A 21,285-nucleotide genomic window follows, 5' to 3' on the forward strand; every position below is an offset into this window, starting at 1 on the left:
AATTATTGCATTTATTTGTCAGTCCCAGGTTTTGTCAGACTAAGCACACACAAATTTAAACCAAAATTCAACTAGTCAGTATATGCAGAAATCTGCAAAATTGTAGTAAGAATTTGACACGATTTTGATTTGTAAGGGTTAAATCCTTACATCCTTCTCTTTCTGTTTGTTAACCCATTTGTCAAAGTGCTAGCCTTATTAAAAATGGAAAATGCTGACCCATACCTGCCTCAGAGAAAATTCTGTCTAGTGTTTGACTTGAAGAAACAATATCTAAGATTAGTGATTATTTGCCATCATCCATGCACTTAGTTGAGAATTTCCTGTGCTCTTCCGCATTCCTTCTAGCAGCATTCAAGTAGGTACTGTTCTGTACCTCACTGAACTGAAAAGGGGTAAATATATTACATAAGGTCATGAAGGAAAATGTAGCTGCTCCTTAGAAAATGTACCCCCAGGGACTATTTAATTATTTTCTCTGATTAGTAGTTAATAACTGCCATAGTTTGACACCCAGAAATTTTCTCAAACATTACGCATGAGTAGAAGTTCTGTCTAAAATCCACTTTTTTTGGATTGAAATTGATTCACTGATGCAGGATATCTTTCATGCATGAGACTTTGTTTGATATTTTCCTTTTTAAAGACTGAATATTGTCAGTTCTCTTTTACAAACGGTATTTTTCTGAGAGTGATGACAAGTATCTGGCAGTTTTATTTTTGCTTGCTTTATAAAAGTTATGTTTAGAAACCTATGAAACTATTCATGAAAGTGAATTCTCTTCTTTAATTTTTTATTATCTTTATACAAAACCTCCACAGATATTCCACACTTGGTGTCCTCTGAATCCGTTTCAATAACTGCAGCTAACTGTGACCTTTCCATGGAACATAAATGTAGGCACGAGAATTTGCTACTGTTATTATACATTAATTCCAACAAAGATTATCTACTGGAAAAGTATAATTGAATGTCTCTTTTAGCTTGTTGTATGTGAGAGAACTTTTTTTTTCTGTGTTTGAAGAGTTACAGATTTTATCTATGCAATGTTTGCTAATGATATACCTGGAGATGAACGGATTTTCATATCTCTATGGTTAATAATTTCCTTGTTTTTGACTTTTAATCTCTTGCTCTTAGACTAATGCATTATAATCAGCTGGTATTCAAGGGCTAGGAGCTCCTCTCAGAACACAAGGACAGCAAAGGGCTTTCTGAAACTCAATTTTAAGTATTTTTTTATAAATTAAAATACAGATACCATCAATTTAGTAGTATCATGATATAAGAAGAGTGGGGTATTTTGTTTGTTTTCTCCTCCTGGACTTTACATGGTTTCTTTTCTTTTTCATTTTTTAAAAATTTTTTATTATGTTATGTTAGTCACCATACAGTGCATCATTAGTTTTTGATGTAGTGCTCCATGATTCATTGTTTGTATATAACACCCAGTGCTCCATGCAATATGTGCCCTCCTTAATATGCATCACTGGCCTATCCCATGAGAGACTATGGACTCTGGGAAACAAACTGAGGGCTTCAGAGGGGAGGGAGTGGGAGATTGCGATACATGGTTTCTTTTCTAAAAGGAAAGTTGACTTAACTGAGACATCCAACTTTGGAGGATGCATTAGCTAGCAGTGAGCAACATTAAGGCCTGCGTACAAGGCACTGTACTGAAGTAAAGCTCAGCACACTTGGTGATTTTGCCCACTTGTAATCCACAACCTACGTACCACTGCTCATTCAATCTGAGACTTTCTTTCTGCCACTTAGCAGTATGATCTTCTCACAAAACCAACGTGGAGGAGACCCTGCCTGGGCTGAGCTGCAAGTGCCAAGGCAACAACTGCCAAGATTCCTTACCTGCAAATTTTGCCTTATCTGTCTTAAAGAAGAAATTGCTCTCCTTCTGCCCTTTGGAGTAGGTCATAAAAAAGTACCTGAAAGGCTTGAACAGACCAAAGCCTCTGAGAGTCAGAATACAACCTTTGGAGAAAGATGGCAGCATAGTAGCAAGACTGTATAATCATCTCATGCCCAGAGCACAGTTAATTAACTACCAGATCATTCTGAATACCAGTAAAACTGACCTGACTACTGACAGAACAACCTGCACAACTGGAGGGAGAGAAGAGGCTGCATAGAGGAAGGTAGGAAGTGCAGAGACGTGGTTTGGGGAGAAAAGGTTTGCGAGTGCTGTGGAGGGGAGGGAGTCCTGATTACGGAGAAAGGAGAGAGAGGGAGAGAGAGAGAGAGAGAAGGAGAGAGGGAGAGAGAGAGAAGCACACAGGGAATTGCACAAGAACACTTCCCCAAATCCATTGACTGGGAAAATGAAAGGAGACATTTTTCATGAGTTTTTGCAACCACTGGGGCTCAAAGATTGAAGGTTTAAAGGTTGGTGTGCTTGGGTGGGGTAGAGACCTGAGGACACTGCCTTACTCCTAAAGAGAAGGCAGGCAAAAAAACAATGGGGCAGATAGCATGATCTAAGAATTGCCTAAGGCACACAAGGAGAGACTGTTATTTTTGGAGTGCATCTGTGAGAAGGTGGCATTGCCTCTCTGGGGACAAAAAGAACTGGCAAGTGCCATTATACTCCCCTGCTTCTTGGCATAAGTGCAGGAATACCTGCCGAGAGTAGCTAACCTGGGCACCACTCTTTAGCCTGTTTGTTCCAAATCCCATGCCTCTGCATTCTGGAGCAACTGCCTTTCTGGGTCAAATCTGCATCAATGCCAGCATGGTGAGACTCTCCTCCCAGAGGACCAGCACAGGTTCCTGCCACACTAGATCCCTGAAGTTTGGAATTTTAAGTCAGCAGGCTTGGCTGGGATAGAGCCCAAAGTGCACTGCATCGCTCCAGGCAGGCAAGTAATCCAGAGACAGATAGTGTGAAATCAGCGATCTGAAAAACACCCATGACCCATGAGGGAAATTATTCACTGCTCTGAAAGTGTTTCCCTGAGTGCAGCAAGCATGGACTCCCCCCTCCAGGGACAAAAGAGCTGGGTGGCACCATTTCCTTTGCCTGCCCCTCATCATAAACCAACTTCAGTAAACAGCACTGTGCCAACACAGGCTGCCTAACCTGCTTACACCAAGTCCTACCCCTGAGCTCTGCAGGTGCTTACTTACTAGGGCAAGTGTGCCTAAGGACCAGCACAATGGGCCCCTCTTCCAGAAGACCAGCACAAACCCTGCACGCATCTCCTCTACTGACCATAGAGTTCTACAAGGCTTCAGTTCTAGTGAAAATAACATCAGGTCTCATTTCAGAAGCAGACCACAGCACACCTAATTAAAACTTGCCACGTTCTGGCTAAGGTTCAAACATTGCCTGCTGCAGGCAAGGAGAGCCTCTGCAGATGACTGTCCTGAAGGATAAAGCAGCAAGAGCACATGTAGTGCACACCAAGACACTCCCTGAAGTGCCAGGCCCTGGACGCTAGATGACATCTTCTTCATAAAGCCATTACTCTCAGGATAAAGAAACATAACAGGCTTTTCTAACACACATAGAGGAAGACAGAGACCTAGACAAAATGCCAACACTGAGAAATTCATTCCAAAAGAAAGAACAAGATGAGATCATGACCAGAGATCTAATTGAAACAGATAGAAGTAATATGCCTGACCCAGAATTTAGAGCAACAGCCATAAAGACACTCATCAGGCTTGAGAAAAGAATGGAAAACTTCAGGAAGGCCCTTACCACAGACATAAAAGAGTTAAAAAATATATATAGTCAGAAACGAATTATACAACTGAGATTCCAAACAGTCTGGATGTAATGACCACAAGGATGGAAGAAGAAGAAGAATAAATAAGTGATACAGAAGATACGATTATGGAAAATAATAAAGCTGAACAAATGAGAAAGAAGATTTAAGGAACACAAGAATAATTTAGGGAACTCAGTGACTCTAACATACTAACGTTCATATCATAGGAGTCCCAGAAGAAGAAGAGAGAGAAAAAGGGGCAGAAAATTTATTTGAGGAAATAATAGCAGAAAACTTCCCTAATCTGGAGAAGGAAACAGACATCCAGATCCAGGAGGCACAGAGGGCTCCCATCAAAATCAACAAAAGCAGGCCAACACCAAGATATATGTAATTAAATTTGCAAAAAGAAAAAATCCTAAAAGTACCAAGACAAAAGAAGTCCTTAACTTTCAAGGGATGATAAGGCTAGCTGCAGGTGACCCAACACAAACTTGACAAGCCAGAAAGGAGTAACATGATATATTCAAAGTACTGAATGGGAAAAATATGCAGCCAAGAATACTCTATCCAGGAAGGCTATTCATTCAGAATAGAAAGAGAGTTTTCTAGACAAACAAAAACTAAAGGATTTGTGATCACTAAACCAGCCCTGCAAGAAATATTAATAGGATTCCTTCAGTGGGTAGAAAAAGGCAAAACAAAGCAAAATGAAACAAAACAAAAACCCCACAACAACAAAGACTAGAACGGAACAGAAAACATCATCAGAAACAATGACAAAACAAGTAATAAAATGGCAATAAATACGTATATATCAATAATTACTCTGAATGTAAATGGGTTAAATGCTCCAGTCAAAAGACACAGAGTGTCACAATGGATGAAAAAAAAAACAAAAACAAAAACAAAAAAACAAACCCAAACCAAACAAACAAAAAAACAACAACCAAGACCCAGGGCACCTGGGTGCCTCAGTTGGTTAAGCCTCCAACTCTGTTTTGGCTCAGGTCATGATCTTATGGGTTGTGGGATCTAGTCCAACATTGGGATCTGCACTCAGCATGGAATCTGCTTGAAGATTCTCTCCCTCTGCCCCTCCCCTAACTCTCTTTTTGTATCTCTTTCAAGTAAATAAATAAATCTTAAAAAAACAAACAAACAAACAAACAAAAAAACAAGACCCATCTGTATGCTGCCTATGAGAGATTCATTTTAGACCTAAAGACACCTACAGATTGAAAGTGAGGGGATGCAGAAATATTTATCATGCAAATGGGCATCAAATAAAGCCAGAGTAGCAATACTTAGATCAGATAAACTAGATTGTAAACTGAAGACTGTAACAAGAGCTGAAGAAAGGCACTATATCACAATAAAGGGGGACCAACCAACAAGAAGATGTAACGTTTGTAAATATGTATGCCCCCAACATGGGAACACCCAAATATATAAAATAAGTAACAACGACCATAAAGGAACTCATCGATAATAATACAATAATATTAGGGGACTTAAACAAACCACTTGCAGCAATGGACAGATCATCCAAGGAAAAAATCAACAAGGAAACAATGGCTTTGAATGACACACTGGACCAGATGGACTTCACAGATATATTCAGAACATTTCATTCTAAAGAAGCAGAATACACATTTTTTTCAGGTGCACATGGTACATTCTTCAGAATAGATCACATACCAGGTCAGAAATCAGGTCTCAACAATTACAAAAATTTGAGATCATACCATGCATATTTTCTGACTGTAACGCTACGAAACTTGAAGTCAACCACAAGAAAAAATTTGGAAAGACCACAAATACATGGAAGTTAAGCAACATGATACTAAAGAATAAATAGGTCAACCAGGAAATCAAAGAAGAAATTAAAAAATACATGGAAACAAATGAAAATGAAAACACTATGGTCCAAAACCTTTGGGATCCAGCAAAAGTGGTCCTAAGAGGGCAGTATACAGCAATACAAACCTATCTCAAGAAGCAAGAAAAATCTCAAATAAACAACTTAATCTTACACCTAAAGGAGCTAGAAAAAAACAACAAATGAAGCCTAGAGCCAGTAGGAGGAGGGAAATAATAATGAATAGAGCAGAAATAAATGATATAGAATTGGAAAAACAAGACAAAACAAAACAAAGCATTAGAAGAGGTCAATTAAACCAGGAGCTGATTCTTCAAAAAACAATTAATAAAATTGATAAACCCCTAGCCAGACTTATCAAAAAGAAAAGAGAAAGGACCCAAATAAATAAAATCACAAATGAGAGAGGAGAAATAACAACCAACACCACAGAAATACAAACAATTACAAGAGAATATTTTCAAAAACTATATGCCAAAATATTGGACAACCTGGAAGAAATGGATAAATTCCTAGAAACATGTAAACTACTAAGACTGAAACAGGAGGAAATAGAAAATTTGAACAGATATAACCAGCAAAGAAATTGAATCAGTAATCAAAATCTCCCAAAGAACAAAAGTCCAGGGCCAGATGGCTTCACAGGAGAATTCTACTAAGTATTTAAATAAGAGTTAACTATATGCTGGCTAATTAAACATAATAATAAAAATGAATAAATAAATAAAATAAATAATAAACAAATAAACAACTGAATAAATAAATCTTTAAAAAAGTTAATGCTTGTTCTTCTCAAACTATTCCAAAAAAATACAAATGGAAAGAAAACTTCCAAATTCATTCTATGAGACCAGCATTACCCTGATACCAAAACCAGACAAAGACTCCATTATAAAAGAGGACTACAGTCCAATATCTCTGCTGAACATGGATACAAAAATTCTCAATAAAATACTAGCAAATTGAATCCAACAGTACAATAAAAGAATCTTTTACTAGGGTCAAGTGGGATTTATTCCTGGGCTACAGGGGTTGTTCAATATTCACAAATCAATCAATGTGATACACCACATTAATAAAAGAAAGGGTAAGAACCATATGATCCTTTCAGTAGATGCAGAAAAAGCATTTGACAAAGTACAACACCCATTCTTGATAAAAACCCTCAACAAAGAGGGAGTATACCTCAACATAATAAGGGCTATAGGTGAAAAACCCATAGCTAATATCATCCTCAATGCGGAAAAAATGAGAACTTTTCTTCTATGGTCAGGAATAATCCATGCTCATGGATTGGAAGAACAAATATTGTTAAAATGTCTATACTACCCAAAATAATATAAACATTTAATGCAATTCCTATCAAAACACTATCAGGATTTTTCACAGAGCTAGAACAAACAATCTTAAAATTTGTTTGAAACCATAAAAGACCCCAAATAGCCAAAACAACCTTGAAAAAAAAAGCAAAACCTGGAGGCATCACGATTCTGGACTTCAAGTTATATTACAAAGCTGTAGTCATCAAGACAATATGGTACTGGCACGAAAATAGTCACAAAGATCAATGGAGAATAGAAAACCCAGAAATGAACCCACAACTGTATTCTCAACTAATCTTTGACAAAGCAGGAAAGAATATCCAATGGAAGAAAGTCTTTTCAACAAATGGTGTTGGGAAAATGACAGCAGCATGCAAAAAAATGAAACTGGACCACTTTCTTACACCATACACAAATATAAATTCAAATAGATTGAAGTCCTAAATGTGAGACTTGAAACCATAAAAATCCTAGGGGAGAACATAGGCAGTAACCTCTTTGATACCGGCTGCAGGAACTTCTTTCTAGATATGTCTCCTGAGGCAAAGGAAACAAAAGCAAAAAAAAACTATTGGTACTACATCAAAATGAAAAGCTTCTGCACAGCAAAGGAAACAATCAACAAGACTAAAAGGCAACCTATGGAATGGAAAAGATATTTGCAAATGACATATTTGGTAAAGTAGTACCCAAAATCTACAAGGAACTTATAAAACTCAACACTCAAAAAACAAATAATCCAATTAAAAAATGGACCAAAGACATGAATTGACATTTTTCCAAAGAAGACATCCAGATGGCTAATAGACACATGAAAAGATGCTCAACATCATTCATCATTAGGGAAACATGAATCAAAACTACAGTGAAATATCACTTCGCACCAGTCAGAATGGCTAAAATCAACAACACAGGAAACAACAGGTGTTGGCTAGGATGTGGAGAAAGGGAAACAGTCTTACACTGTTGGTGGGAATGCAGACTGGTGTAGCCACTGTCGAAAACGGTATGGAGGTCCCTCAAAAAGTTAAAAATGGAACTTCCATACTATTCAGCAACTGCATTACTAGGTATTTACCCAAAGGATACAAAACTAGTGATTCAAAGGGGCACATGTCCCTGGATGTTGATAGCACCATTATGTACAATAGCTAAATTATGGAAAGAGCCCAAAAGTCTATTGACTGATGAATGAATAAAAAGGAGGTGAGATACACACACACACACACACACACACACACACACACACACACACTGAACTATAACTTGGCCATGAAAAAGAATGAAATTTTGCCGTTTGCAAGGATATGAATGGAGCTAGAGAGTATCGTGCTAAGCAAAATAAGTCAGTCAGAGAAAGACAAATACCATAAGGTTTCACTCATTTGTGGAATTTAAGAAATAAAACACATGAACATGGTGGGGAAAAAAGGCAAACTAATAAACAGACTGTTAACTATGGAAAACTGATGGTTACTGGACAGGCAGTGGGTGGTGGGTGTGGGGAGGGAAGATGGGTTAAACGGGTGATGAGGAATAAGGAAGGCACTTTTGATGAGCACCTGGTGTTGTTTTTAAGTGATGAATTACTAAATTCTACAACTTAAACTAATATTGCAGTGTGCTAACTAGCCGGAATTTAAATAAAAACTTGGAACAAAAATAAATAAAGAAAACCTAAAAAAGAGAGAGAGCAGCCCTTGCTCAGGGGATTTGTGGTTTTGTTACTACAATAGTAACTCATAGAATAATAGAATCTCATCATGATCCTCCATGTACCATTTTATTATTTTACTACTTAAAGAAAGTTATATGCAAATTGTCTTCAGAACCATTCTTGCCTTTGGTAAATGCCTCATTGCTGGCCTAAAAGTTGAAAAAGAGAAAGCAGAAAATAAGCATCTATAGAGAACATTCATACCCTAGAAAGCTAAGAATTTAAGGAATCTCTTGATGCTTAGCTAATATTCCAGATGCCCCCAATATTCAAATTTTATTCTTTGTTCTCCCCTTTACGTCCTTAATTTATATTTTGTTTGGGGGCATTACATTGAAAAATCCATTTATCATACATGTGAGAAATTTTATCACAATGATGAGCTTAGGAGATCACTTTATATATATTTTGCTGAAATGCATTGAAAACTCAAATAGATCATCTATATGGGAACATTCAATTCTTTTAAAGACTTTATTTTTTAGAGAAGTTTCAGGTTCACAGCAGGTATGGGGAAAGGTATGGAGATTTTCCATAAGTTCCCTGCCTGGACATATGCATACCTTCTCCACTATCAACATCTCCCACATGAGTGGTTTGATTTGTAATAATTGATGAACCTACAATGATGTATTGCCATCACTAAAAGTTCAGAGTTTGCATTAGGGTTTACTCTTGGTGTTGTATTCTTCATGGGTTTGGACAAATGTATAATCACATGCGACCAGCATTATGGCATCACACAGGGTATTTTCCCTGCCTCCAAAAATCCACTGTGCTCCACCTATTCATTCCTCCCTCTCTCCCAACCCCTGGGAACAATTGATCTTTTTACTGTCTCCATAGTTTTACCTTTTCTGAAATGTCATATAAGTGGAATCAAACAGTATGCAGTATTTTTCAGATTGGCTTCTTTCACTTAGTAATATGCATTTATATCCCCTCCAAGTTGTTTATGGTTTGATAGCCCGTTCCTTTTTTAGTGTTGAGTAATATTCCATTATCTGGATGTGCCAGTTTACTTATACACTCATCTGTTGAAGGACATTTTGGCTGCTTCGATATTTTGGCAATCATGAATAAAGCTTCTATAAACATTCTGAATACAGATTTTTGGGTCGACATAAGTTTTTAACCCCTATGGATAAATACCAAGGAGTGATTTCTGCATCATATGATAAAAGCATGTTTAGCTTTTAAAGGCACTGCCAACCTGTTTTCCAAAGTGTCTGCACCATTTTGCACACCTACTAGGAATGTAGGAGATTTCCTCTTGCTCTACATCCTTCCAAGCATTTGGCATTGTCAATGTTCCGGATTTTGACCAAAAGAGGTATGTAGTGGCATCTGGTATAGTGAAAATGTATTTCAAACAATAAATGTTATATATGATGAGCAAACAGATTAAATCATACTCAATGGTGAAAATATGAAAGCTTTCCTGTAAAATCAGGAACAATACAATGATGCCACACTTGCTATATTTATTTAACATAGTACTGGAAGTCCTAGCCAGAGAAATTAGGCAAGAAAAAGAAATTGAAGTTAACTAAATAAGAAAGGAAGATATAAAACTGTCTTTACTTGCAGGTGACATGATATTAAAAAACCCTAAAGACTACACCAAAAAGCAGTAAGTAAATTCAGTAAAGTTGCAGGATACAAAATGAATATACAAAAATCAGCTGCATTTCTATACACTGACAGTAAACTATCAGAAAGAAAAATTAAGAAAACAATCCCATTTACAATTGTGTGGGAAAAATACCAGGAATAAAGTTAAAGAAAAAGGTGAAAGATCTATACACAGAAAACCATAAGACATTGATTGATGAAAGAAATTGAAGAAGACACAATTAAATGGACAGGTATTCCATGCTTATGAATTGGAGTAATTAATATTGTTAAAACATCCATACTACATAAAGTAATATATAGATTCAATGCAATAGTTATCAAAATTCCAAATGCATTTTTCACAGAAATAAAACAATATTAAAATTTGTATGAAACCACAAAAGATCCCAAGTAGCCAGCACATTCTTAAAAAATAAGAACAAAACTGTAGATATCACAGTTCCTGATTTCAAACTGAGCTCCAAAGCTATAGTAATAAAAAAATATATGGTATTGGCAATAAAAGCAGACACATAGAATAATGAAACAGAATGCTCAGAAATAAATGCATACATATATGGTCAATCAATTTATGACAACAATACCAAGAATATACAATGGGGAAAAGACTGTTTCATTAATAAATGGTGCTGGGAAAACTGGACAGCCACATGCAAAAGAATGAAACTGGTTCTCCATGTCACACCACACTCAAAAATCAACTCAGAATGGAGTAAGGACTTGAACATAAGACAAAAATAAAACTGTTAAACTCATAGAAGAAACATAGGGGATAATCTCCTTGACATTGTTCTTTGCAATGATTTTTTAGATTTGATACTAAAGGCAAAGGCAATGAAAACAAAAATAAACAAGTGGGACTACATCAAAATAAAAAGTTTCTGCACAGCAAAGAAAACTACCAAGGAAATGAAAAGGCAATCTACAAATAGGAGATAATATTTGCAAAACATATATCTGATAAGGGGTTGATATAAAAAATACATGAAGAACTCATACAACTCAATAGAAGAAAAACAGAATTAAGACAATGGGCAAAGGGCCTAAATAGACATTTCTCCAAAGAAGATATACAAATGGGCAACGGGTACATGAAAAGATGTTCATCATCACTAATCATCAGGGAAATGCAAATCAAAATCACTATGCGATACCACCTCACACCTGTTAGAGTGGGTTTATCAGAAAGATAGGAGATAACAAATGTTGACATGGATAAGGAGTGAAGGGATCCTTCTGCACTGTGGATGGGAATGTAGATTGGTATAGTCGACTATGGAAAACAGTATGGAAATTTCTCAAAAAATTCAAAATAGGAATACATATGATCCAGCAATTCCACTTCTGTGTATACATCTAAAAGAAAGAAGTCACTATCTTGAAGAGATATCTGTACCTCTGTGTTCATTGCAGCATTATTTACAATAGTCAAGATATGGAAACAACTTAAGTGTGCACTGAATGATGAATGGATAAAGAAATTAGAATCCTTGTGCCCTGGTGGTGGGAATATAAAATGGTGCAGCCATAAGAAAAATAAAATAAAATAAATGATAAAATAAAATGGTACAGCCATTATGGAAGACAGTATGGTAGTTCTTCAACAACAACAACAACAACAACAACAACAACAACAACAAGACAGAATTATCATAAAATCCAGCAATTCCATTTCTGGGTAATTGTCAAAAATTTCAATGAACACATTCATTTTCACTACAGCATTATTAACAACAGCCATGATGTGAAAGCAGCCCAAATGTCGATCAATGGATAAGTGGATAAAGAGAATGTGGTATATGTATACAATGGAATACTACATATACAATGGAATACTACGCAGCCTTAAAGGTGAAGGAAATCCCATTATATGCTACCACATGTGTTGAGAGTTTAGCTAAACTACACTTTGGTATTGCTGCCTCCTCATTCATTTAGTTTGGCCAAGTGGCCTGCAGGCAACTTAAACTGAGCCTAGGTCCTTCATGCAAGCGCACACCCAGCAGCCCACAGAGACACAAGTAAACATAAGATCCTGACATGACTTCTCTCTCCAACAGCCTTGTGATAAACAGTCTCCCCACCTTTCAGAGTCATGCTTTATGGGCCACTTATAAGCCCTGGAGCCTCCCGTGCAGCATACCAAAATCCCACTGTTTTGGTTAAAATTGACCAATCTGGCCCTAATCCAGCAACCTCAAAGCACTCTACCCTAACAAACATGTCCCTAGGTCCTGCCTCTCTCTTGGTCTGCACTCTGCCTTGACCTCCCACTGTGGCCTCTCGAGGCATGTCATGTACATGCTCCAGGACCTGTGAGAAATAAACTCTGTTTCAGGTTCTCTTGTGGTCTGTTGTTGAACAGATATAGAGATTCAGTTTTGCAGGATGAAAAAGTTCCAGAGATCCGTTGCACAACAATGCAAATATATTTCACACTACTTAAGTATTTTAAAAAATCACAAAGAGGGTAAATCTAATGTTGATTTTTACAATTAAAAATCAACTAGATGGGGCTCCTGGGTAGCGCAGTCGTTAAGCGTCTGCCTTCGGCTCAGGGCGTGATCCCGGCGTTCCAGGATCGAGTCCCACATCAGGCTCCTCTGCTGGGAGCCTGCTTCTTCCTCTCCCACTCCCCTGCTGTGTTCCCTCTCTCGCTGGCTGTCTCTCTGTCACATAAATAAATAAATAAATCTTTAAAAAAAAAAAGAAAAAAAATTTGACCTTTAAAAAAATAATAATAAAAATAAAAATCAACTAGAAAAAGAAAATAACCAACACACTTATACACACATACATACACCAGGATCTTTCTCCCTTTTTCTGTGGTTAGCACTATTCCATCTCTTAATCTCTTCCCTGTCCTGAAGATAAATCCCAGTGGCTTAGTTTGGCATATACTCCCCAGGCTTCCATTCCTGACTTGATTTTAAAACAGTCTTTGGTGATTTTGCTTTACACACTGTTTTGTCTATCTGTAGGGTCTTTACTCAACTTCTTTTCCTATCTTACTTCTACTTATCCTTTAAGAATTAATACACATGTCATCTCCCTCAAGCCTTCCTTGACCATCCTTCTTGCTCATTCTGGGCAGGCTGCCAAGATCTTACTTCTGCCAAGTACATAATACATGTGTTTTAGTTGATTACTTGTCTGTTTGCCCCTAGTGGTCTGTGAGATTGTGAGTATCAGTGTTTCACATTTTGTGGGCTTTAAAAATTTACGTGAAGTACCTACCTACTTTAGACCCAGCACTTGGTGTATTGTAGGAGTGAGAGAAAGAGAGAGGGAGCTAGGGAATGTTTTTGAATAGATGGATTCTCAAGTTTACCTTTAAAATGACTAGCCCAAATGTGGCATAGCCCAAGTGACTGAGATTTTGCACTAGCTTTCTGGATGAATTCTTTCTTGTGACATTTCCAAAACACAGAAATATGACAAAAAGGACTACATTTCTGAAATTAATACCTTATTTGACTGGTTCTTCTTTTACATAAGGAGTAACCGTATGTTCAATTCACAAACATTGCACACCCTGTCCTCTTAATAAGTATATTCAATTGCTAAAGACAGCTAGGAACTGTCATTGCCATATGAAGAGATCCCATTCCATTTATTTATTTATTTATTTATTTATTTATTTATTTATTTATTTATTTATATACAGTAATACAGATTTATTCACTTATAAATGTTGGGGAGTTGTCCAAAATGAATCTTTTAAAAATTTTTAAATTCAAATTCAATTTAGTTAACATATAGTGTATTATTAGTTTCAGGGGTAGAATTTAGTGATTTATCAGTTGCATATAACACCCAGTGCTCACTGAATCACATGCCCTCCTTACTGCCCATCACCCAGTTACCCTATCCCCTCCAGCAACTCTCAGTTTTCCCCTCAAGTTAAGAGTATCTTATGGTTTGCCCCCTTTCTGTTTTAATTTAAATGGCAAGTTTCCAAAAACATTATGGATAGTACCAAAGCAGCAGAATCTAAGAGATCAACATGCTTTTTCGAAGGAGTGGAGAAAGGGACTGCAGAGGAAGGGAAAGAAAAAGAAGTGATAGGACACCATAGGGAGGGAAGAAAGTAGCATTTGTTAAGGACTGGTGATTTCACTTAATGCTCCTCTGCATTTCACTTTGTAAGAAATGGAGAAAAGTGAAGACAGGGAATCTGGATTGCTTAGCTTGCAAGTGGTCAAGTGCAATTTCAGTTCTGAGGTGTGCGTGCCAAAATCTAAGGCAACCAGTATTTTATAATTTAAATTTATCCTACATTTGCTGAAGAATAAATTTGAACAAAAGAGAATAATTTTATTATGGCTAGCCCAAAGGAAGAAAAAAAAAGTTCTTTAAGGCTTTGATTAATGACTCAGAGAGTAATTTGACTACATTATTATATGTTATTTGTTTCCTTCAACAGATGGTGAAGTGGCTGTGGCTAACATGATTATACTCATGAAGAAACTGAAAGCATCAGGAAGCTGTCTTGCCAGAGTAAAGGTGAAGCAAAGCCCCAGTAAGGTCTTGAGCTGGGCATGGGGACTGCCCCTTTAATGTGGCCACTGGTGTCGTGCTCTGGTGGCTACTACAGGTTATGTAACCAGATTTGGTATGAAATTGGTAAAAGGACCAACTAGCAGTTTAGTGATAGATGCAGCCTGTAACAGCCTGGGATCTAATGAGTCTAGAATCAGATCAAATTAGGGTTTTAGATTCCAATGTGGAGAAGTTAATCAATGGTATTGATGTGTGCTTAAAAAAAATACTTGGGAATAATAATATATGAGGTGTTGTCCAGTGATAGCTTTTAACTAGTAATGTGGTCCATGAACGAACAGTCAAGAAAGAATTCTTGAGACATTTTTGGTGCATAAAGGTGCTTTTATTAAAGTACGGGAACAGGACTCGTGGGCAGAAGGATCTACCCTTTTGGTGTATGAAGGCAGTGGTTATTTGCTTTGTGCTCAAGGGGGAGGAGATACGCAGGGAGTATTAGATCATAAATATCTTCTTCGAATTTCTACTCGTAAAACTACCCTTGCAAGATTTCTCTGGTGCTTATCATTCAGCTCAATAGTAATTATTGGTGAGACATACAGGCAGTCATGGGACCCTTTAAGAATGTAGTAACCAGCATGTATTTGATCCTTATTGAAACTCTGCAGGCCATAGGTTAGCCTTCTAGGCCAAAGGTGAACATTTTTCTGCCTCTATTCCTCATCATCTAGGACAATGCAAACAGAAATAGAAGTTTCACACACACACACACACACACACACACACACACACACACACACAAAACCCTCTGATGTCATGTAAATCTACAACAGTATTAATGTTTGAAAGAATATGGAACAAAAATCAGTTAGAAGCAATAGTCACATATCATAAATCACCCCGACAAGGATTGCTTCATTGCTTTTCTGTAATTTTTGTTGGGAGGTGGGGGAAAATAGAGATGAGAAAAAATATTACCTTAATAATAGTCAGAATTGGTGAAGGTTTTAGAGAAAAATAAGCCACAAAATCTATACCTTCCATGTGAGTCAACATTCTACCAAGAAAATTATGTCACAAAATCTTTCAAGATTTTGAATTTCAAGAACAAGCACATGAAAAGTGAAATTTGCAAATTTTTATATTGGCTAGTATTATTTAAGATGCTATAATATACAACTGGAAATGGAAAAAAAACATAACTGATGAAAAAAATATGATAGAGTAAAAGAAAAATTATCAGTGTTGTGTATTTCCTGTGTGAAGTGGAATCCTCAACAAAGCACACTTTTTTTTTAATCAGCATTTCTTTTCTTAGTGGGACCTTTCTAGTACATGTCCAAGGTATAAAGCCAGCAATACAAACCACTTTCTTCTACCAAGTGATGTTCTCTAGGATTGCACCAACTCATTCAGACCACACCCAAGGTCACTTGTGTCATCTCACTATTACCTACCTGGCACCACATAACAGCACTCAGCCCAGTGAATGGGTAGAAGATTAGTTGTACGTAGTCAACAGTCAACTTATGAATGAGGTGTGGTCCAACGGTAGCTTTTAAAGACTATTTTTGCATTGAAATCACATTATGTATAGTGATTTTATTTCCAAAGCAGAACCAAAATGCAGGTCAATTTTTATTTCAAATATCTTCCTTCATGTTCTTCCTGCAGCATGAAACATGAAAACATTTTGGTTAGACAGTGAGTGGTGTGGAGAAAAGCTTCTGGTCAGTGTTAATGCCTGTGCCCATGGCCTCTTCAGAGCCAGAACTCAACTATTGTTTTCTGAGGGAGCCAGAGTTTGTCACTTCTTTATAGTTTTGTCCTTAGCTTGCACAAGGGTCTTTTGATATATGTGTGTGTGTGTGTGTGTGTATATATATATATATATATTTTTTTTTTTTTTGTGGAGGGGATAAAGATTTATGTTACCAAATAGCTACAATAGGAAACAGAATCTGTCCTCTCTTGCTTCTTCTTCTCCTTTCTCTTTTCCCCCTTTAGATTTTGTGGAAAAAATAAGGGCACACATATTAGAATATCATTTTTATTTAGGGAATGGGGTAAAGAAGTTGGAATCAGGAGCAGGATGCATCAAGGCAATGGAAGGAAGTGCCCCTAGGAGGATCAATGCTGAGCTGGGAAGACAGTAGCTGTGTCAGAGGGAGGCATGGAGGGGTTTGCCTTCCCTGTTCTCCTCTCCTCCATCATGTTTACCACCATTGTTATCACTGACATCTACGTTGCAATAGCCTAACTATGGATGCAGCCCAAGTGTCCACCGACAATGAATGGGTAAAAAAGAAGTGGTTTATATACACAATGGAATATTATTCAGCCATTAAAAAAAAAAAACAATGAAATCTTGCCATTTGCAACAACGTGGATGGATCTAGAGTACAATGCTAAGCAAAATAAGTCAGTCAGAAACAGACAAATACCATATGATCTCACGTATATGTGGGATTTAAGAAATAGAACAAACAAAGGAAAATGGGAGAGAGAGAGAGACAAACCAAGAAACAGGCTCAAACTATAGAGAACAAATAGATCACCTATCACCATAGGTGATAGGTCAAATAGGTAATGAAAAACAAAACAAAACAAAAAAACTGCCTACATTGTCTTAGGGAAAATCAAATAGGAAGAAAGTATGAAAAAAGGTAATGCAGGTCCCCCCAAAATACAAAAGTTGAAACTGTATAATGCTACTAAAAAATCGGTTTAGACACAATCTATGCAGATGTATCTATCTATACAAAAATATGAAAGTTGAGGGGTGCCTGGGTGGCACAGCGGTTGGGCGTCTGCCTTCGGCTCAGGGCATGATCCCGGCGTTGCGGGATGGAGCCACACATCAGGCTCCTCCACTATGAGCCTGCTTCTTCCTCTCCCACTCCCCCTGCCTGTGTTCCCTCTCTCGCTGGCTGTCTCTATCTCTGTCGAATAAATAAATAAAATCTTTTTAAAAAAAATGAAAGTTGAAACTGTGAAGAAAAGAATAGAAACAAATCCTATAGGGAAGAGTAAGAATTCCTCTTCCAGTTTTTCTGGGTCAATTATTTCCAGGAGCAATGCACACGTCTACATAGACTTTACATGTATCCAGGAGGATCTGTGCCTTTCTTTGTTCTATACACTTTTCTAAGCCAAATCCTTTTCTAAAGATATATATATATATATATATATTTTAATGGTGGTTAACCATTTCCTAAACTACCTGTTTTACAAGTCAGTGTTTTCTTCTCTCAGTTGAAATGAGTTTTATTTTTGCGAGACATCTTGGCTTGTGCAATATTTAATAAATCATATCAGTAAAGAAGCAGAAGGATAGAAAAACTGGATAATGCCATACAGAATTGCTCGTGTTTAAATAATCAGTCACAGGCTTCTATTTCAGCAAATATTTACCCTGGATGCACCCAAATTTATACTTAACAGCTAAGTTTGATAAGGTTTGAAGGACATCTTTGTTAGAGATAAATGTAAGGAAAGGAATTTTCAAAAGACAACCCAGGCTTCTCAAGTGGTGGTAAGAATGCGGAAAGAGAGAGAATTGGATGAGGTGACGCTGAGAGAGCATGATTCTATTCCTGCTGGTTGGGTCATTTTCCCCACAGGGGTGAGGGCAGTATTTACAGCTACAGAACAATGCCTGCTGGGCCTGCTGCCCTTGCAATATGGCGGCCTGCTGGAAGCAACAGGAGCACCTCTACTCAGCAGCACAACCCACTTCTTCCAGGTTTGCTTTTGGTAGTAAAATAATATGTGTGTGAGTGTGTGTGAGTGTGTGCGTGTGTGTGCATGCACGTTTTTCTTTGAATGATGCTTTAATTAAAAGGAAACACATGATTTGCAAATCAGGAGAGATCACATAAGAGCTTTTTTTCAGAGGTTTTGAGATAATAGGATGGGCTAATTAAGTTCTTTTCTGCTTCAGTAGCTCTGGTTGCTCCTGGTGCACGTTGTCATTACTGATTTTGCAGATGCTCAATGGCACACAGAAGAGAGTAGTGACTGTCTCTGGGTTTCATTTTAGTTGTTTTACAGAATCATCGGGAATGAGTTATGTTATCTTTGAACACAGATGGCAACCATATACACCTTTTCCATAATAACTGTATCATAGGAAGCAATCCTGAGTGTCACTGTAGGTACATATTGTATAATGTAACTAACTATAATGTATTGTAAAATGCTACTAAAAAAATAGTTCACAGATGCAATCCATGCAGATGCATCTATCTATATAGGTAATAAATGTAAAGTAGCATAAAATACAGTTTGTCATGGAGTCTGGTTCTCTCACTGGGTTACAGAGCTAATGAGGCCCCAGAGGTAGCTTCAATTTCTGGGGATGCTGCTTGCCTTCGTATCTGTCTTACTGTTACAAACTGTTACAACTTGAGCCATCGACCTTATGGATGTATCCTATTAAATCATAACGTTTTAGAAGTTGAGGGAATCTTAGTAACTAGCAGTGTATTAATTTGTAGATGAGAAATGGAGGCCAAAATATGGGAAAAGGTGTACTCATGGGCACAGCGAGTGCCAGAATTTGTGAGTACCTGGTTAGAAGTGGGGATGAAGGTGGCATAAGGACTATGACTTACTTAAACAGCTCAAAGTTTCTGCCTTATTTATGATTTTTCTGATTGAATATGGATGATAGGTCGTTGTTTAAGAAATTCAAAGACAGATACAGACATATTTAAATCCATCTGCATATTTCTGAGCTATTCTTACCCTTATTCTCCCACCTCAAACACTGTACAAAGAAATGAATTGAAGTGTAGTGCATAAAATATGTGATGTTACAGACAGTGCAAGAATACCATCTGTCAATAATTAGAAGTTCCTCGGATGGATTGTCCCAGAGGGCATCTGGACACTTGCTTGGTCACCTGAAGATACACTGGAGAGTAGAATGGCAATTACCTGTAAGAGCCAGATATCCCATACCTAACGCCACCCCTGCAGGTGTATATGCCTGTCAGCAAAGAGCGAGAACTGAGCTTGAGAGGCAGTATCCTGGCTTCCTACCTCTTTCATCCACTGACTGTAAGAACCACTTTGAAGAGATTCATTAGCCAGTGACTTTCTCATCTTAGTTTTTCATACTGCTCCTTCTTCTTATTCATTATATTAGCAGCTAAAATTTATTGAGCATTTACTACATGTCAGGCAGTTTACAATACTATTTCATCTAATCTTCACAGAAATTCTGTGAGGTTAAGCAAGACATACCAGGAGGAGTTGGGATTTATACACGGACGTTCTGAGTCTGGAGCCATTGTTGTCCTTGATTGTTACATGATTCTGGCTCTTCGAGACCATCTTTGGGCTTAGGAAAGTAGTTTCGGTAGTGAGTTACGTTGGAAAATTCAGTATTAACATGACATGATTAACATGAAATCATGCTAGGGATGCCAAACAGGGTTTAAACAAAGTTGAAAATACATCTATGTATTTCAGGTTAATATACTGATTTTTTTTAAATGTAGTTTTCAATTACTGAAAAGCTTATTAAAATCAATCATGTAAGTATATAATCCAGTCCTTTTATTTTTTATTTCTTTTAAAGATTGTATTTATTTGTTTGACAGAGAGAGAGGGCACAAACAGGGGGAAGGGGGAGAGGGAGAAGCAGGCCTCCCACTGAGCAGGGAGCCAGACACAAGGCTCCACCCCAGGACCCTGGGATCATGGCCTGAGCTGAAGGCAGACTCTTTACTGACAGAGCCACCTAGGCACCCCTAATCTAGTCCTTTTAAAAGGCATTATAACCCCAATGAAAATTTTAAAGTGATTGTTTTATTAATTTTTTAAAAAGATTTTATTTATTTATTTGGCAGAGAGAGAGAGCGAGCACACAAGCAGGGAGAGAAGCAGTCTCCCTGTGGGCAAGGAGCTCAGTGTGGGATTTGATCCCAGGACTCTGGGATCATGACTTGAGCTGAAGGCAGACTCTTAACTGACTGAGCCACCCAGGTGTCCCAAAGTGATTGTTTTAAATGCTGATGCTAACTTAACTACTCTGGAAAGAGAAACCCGGCTAGGACCAGACTTCCTTGAATTTACACATAAGACCTAAAATGTAAGGTCTTTTGATTAATTTTTATAATTCCAACATAAGAGATTTATTTATAGTTGTGTCATTTTGACAAATTCTGTGGGAACTTATTAGAAAGCAGAATAAAACATGGGACTTGCGGAACCTTCGTTTATTTACTGAACTCGGGAAATATGCTGCCAGCATCGCAAGAGCACAAAAGAAGCCCATCTCACAAGAATGAGTATATGCAAAAGTGTGGGTAACTCAGATGCCCCCGGCCTCAACTGCCCTTGAAGGAAAACATGTTGCTGTTATAGTTATACCCCAAATCTCAGGGCCTGAGCATCAGGCTTCCTTGATTTCTTGAAAGCTTGGCCCTTTCCAGCATTTCTACTCTATAATTCCCTCTAGGACAAGTGGGGTGTAGATGCTGCCA

The 21,285-nt window shown here is 37.5% G+C and overlaps 1 pseudogene; it reads right to left on the minus strand.

Annotated features, from left to right (window-relative positions):
- LOC123791745 (host cell factor 1-like) overlaps positions 1 to 21,285 on the minus strand; it is a 195,276-nt pseudogene that overhangs the window by 103,522 nt on the left and 70,469 nt on the right.

Source organism: Ursus americanus, chromosome 10, assembly GCF_024610735.1.
Source record: "Ursus americanus isolate L20-20 chromosome 10, mUrsAme1.1.p, whole genome shotgun sequence".
Lineage (NCBI taxonomy): Eukaryota > Metazoa > Chordata > Mammalia > Carnivora > Ursidae > Ursus > Ursus americanus.